Genomic DNA, 3,372 nt, shown 5'->3' on the forward strand with positions numbered 1-3,372 from the left:
GAATGGAAGAAATAGAGTACTTGTGACACATTGTGGGTCGTGAAGGAGTGAGGGTTGATCCAAAAAATATTCAGGCAATGCAAAATTGGCCCCAACCAAAAACCTTGAAGAGTTTGAAGGGATTCTTGGGTCTTACTGGCTACTATCGCAAATTTGTCCACAAATATGGATGCATTTCTAGGACCCTCACTAATATTCTCAAGAAAAAATAGTTTCTCTGGATTGATGCAGCTCAGCAAGCCTTCTTGATTCTCAAATAGGCCATGTGCTCCACTCTCGTATTGACCTTACCCAACTTCACCAAATATTTTTTCATTGAATGTGATGTTTCAGGTATAGATATTGGCACTGTATTAGTGTAGGAAGGTAGACAAATGATTTCACCAGTCAACAACTCAATGGAAAACATCTGGATCAATCTACTTATGAGAAAGAAATGATGGTCGTCTTACATGCAGTAGATACCTGGCAGCCATACTTATTTGGGCAACGTTTCCAAATCCACAAACCATCATAGCCTAAAATATTTTTCAGAGAAATTTCTATTATCACCATAGAAAAATAAATGGCTTGCCCAAATGATAGGATATGATTATGAGATAATTTACAAGAAGGGGTGTGATAATGTATTGTTTTATGATTTATCACACCAATTTGAAGATGATCACACCCTTCTATCAATCTCTCTACCCATACCAAATTGGATTGAAGAGGTCCACAAGGAATGGTTCTCCCACCCCTCTCTTTCCCAACTCATTAATAACTTAAGAGAAGATCCTAATTCCTCAGCAAAATATTCTTAGAAGGATGGTATTCAATGCTACAAGGATCGAGTAGTTATCTCCCTGGCCTCCACCCTCAAAACCCACATCTTGGACGAGATGCACTCATCTCCAATTGTAGGACATTCACACTTTTAGAATACTTATGCTCACACACGTCATTCTTTCTTTTGGAATGGAATGAGGAACTACATTCTTACTTTTGTAGCTGAATGTGATGTGTAAGAATGCAACAAAGCGGAAATAATCAATTTTCTAGGAACCTTACAAGCATTGCCACTTCCTGCTTTTGTCTAGATGGATGTTTCTATGGATTTCATCACTGGTCTCCCAAATTCAAGCAACAAATCAGTCATCATGGTGGTGGTTGTCATAATTTCTAAATATGCTCATTTTTGCACACTACCACACCCATTTACCCCCACTTTGGTGGCTCAAGTTTTCTTAGACTAGATCTTCAAACTATGTGGAATGCTGACTTCCTTTGTGTTTTATTGTGACCCCACTTTCACCAAAAAAAATTGGCAGGAACTTTTCAAGCCATAGGGAACACAACTCCAACTAAGTACCGCCTGTCATCCCAAACCGATGGTTAAAGACTAGCGGTCAACCAATGTTGGGAGACCTATATGAGGTGCTTCACTTTAGACAAGTATCATCAATGGGTACTGTTAGAGTCGGTCTGGTCATCCCTTCGTCAGAGATCAAAAATCTTTTTGCATTTCATTTTTAGGTGTCTCACTCGTTTCGATCAGTTGCATTCCGTTAGGAGCATGCCATAAATCTGTCGGAAGGGCTTTTGTCATTCATCCCCCTCATTCTTTGCACTGCTGGCTCAGGTCTGTTAATCAAGTTTTCATGTCTTTTGATTAGCAAGAGTTATTTTTAGTCACTAGGTCTAGGGTTTCACAAGCTGTGTCTTCACAATGTCCAATAAAGCCAGCAAGCTAGAGGGAGGTTCTTAATACATTTTCATTTCAAATATTTTCATCGTCATATGGATGGATTATGACTTTTCTTCAAAACTATGTTTTGAAGACAAGTCGACATTTCGTTTTTTTTGTAATAATTTTCAAAAAAATTCAGTTCTTGAATTCTTCAGGCGCAGCCCTGTTCTCCTTTACCAATTCCCATGTCAGCTATTCCTGCAAAAAATTGCCAAGAATTTCATCATTTCAACCAAAAAATCGAGGAAACAAAAATACAGAGTTGTATTAATTGTGAAAAAGTGCCAATTTCAAAACATTACAAAAATGGGTTTTGAAGAACCAAAAATCAAATCAATGTCTTTATAAAGGTTTTGCCATGAAGATCAATGTCATTCTCCATGCCAAGGTCAAAGAGAAGCATTTCGAAGTGAATTAGGTGAGCAAGTGCGTGTTTTGGGGTGAAATTGCTTGCAACTAGCCGGCGCGGTGCACAAAGCAGGTGGCACGACGCACTGGGAGAAATTGTCCAGTGTTATTTTGAACGGGCGCGGCGCATACAGTCCACAGCCCGAATTTGCTTGAAATTTCTCCAAGTTGCTCATTCCTTGCATGGATTTGCCAGGTAGAGCCTTCTTCTTGATGTTGCATCAAATTTTGTGATAAGTGATGGTGGTTTATGGGTGATAACGGTTGAAACAAAAATCCAAACCCTACATCTAAAGTGCCTTCAAAGGAAGATTGTTGTGGGCTTAAATCTTTGATTTGTCACCAAGGACTCTCCTCCTTCCCCATTTCTCCCTTGTTTCATCATTTCCTACCCCCCCACTAAGCTCATCAATCCTACATTTTCTTTCCTACATTCAAATCCCAAAACCCCAAAACCCTAGCCCTTATAAAAATCTCCTAACCCTATACATAAAACCTCTCAAACCCCCCTCCTTTCCCTAATAAAATTTATTCTAATATTCCCTAATCCCTTGTTGCATTTTTTATTTTTTTTCCCCTTGGTGGCAGAATCCAACTATATTGCATTACAACACAGTAGTTTCATACATCATTAAAGAACAGTCCAAGCACAGTTCATATACAACAGCATCTTTTCTTCAGGTATTTTGTACAGCAGTCATGGCATCTGAGCATTCATCGGACTATGAAGTGGAAACCCAAAGTGACTCACCCTTGGAAGAACAGGCACCCCAGAGGCCTCATAAAGGTGGTAGACATGTTAGGGAAGAACCGACCACCCTTACAGAATTGCAGGCCTGCCCTCTTGCCATGTTTTGTTTTCAGCATCAGTCATGCTATGAGTTTTGTCAAAAGGTGGCTAGTGTTCAATTTCATCATGAGCTGGCTCATCTTTTTGTGTTGCACTTACATGGAGATCAAGCTACCTTAGCTGGTGTCACCTTCACGCTTACACCAGAATCTGTCTCATTAGCAACCGGCATACCGAACATTGGAGAACCATGGCACAAGAAACAGAAGATTGACCGGCAGCATTATGAGCCATACATTAAAACCAGTTTCTTGAGGCAGCTCAAGGGAGTGTTCCCATTCCGATATCTGAAAGATGAATATGCTCCACTAATGAAGTTGATCATGAAATATTTCAGCTGTGAGGGACGATTCTCTCGTCTCTATGCTTATCACATCAGGTTGCT

The sequence above is a fragment of the Pinus tabuliformis genome, chromosome Q (assembly GCF_031772625.1).
Source record: "Pinus tabuliformis cultivar Carrire ecotype Pingquan chromosome Q, CPIR1, whole genome shotgun sequence".
Lineage (NCBI taxonomy): Eukaryota > Viridiplantae > Streptophyta > Pinopsida > Pinales > Pinaceae > Pinus > Pinus tabuliformis.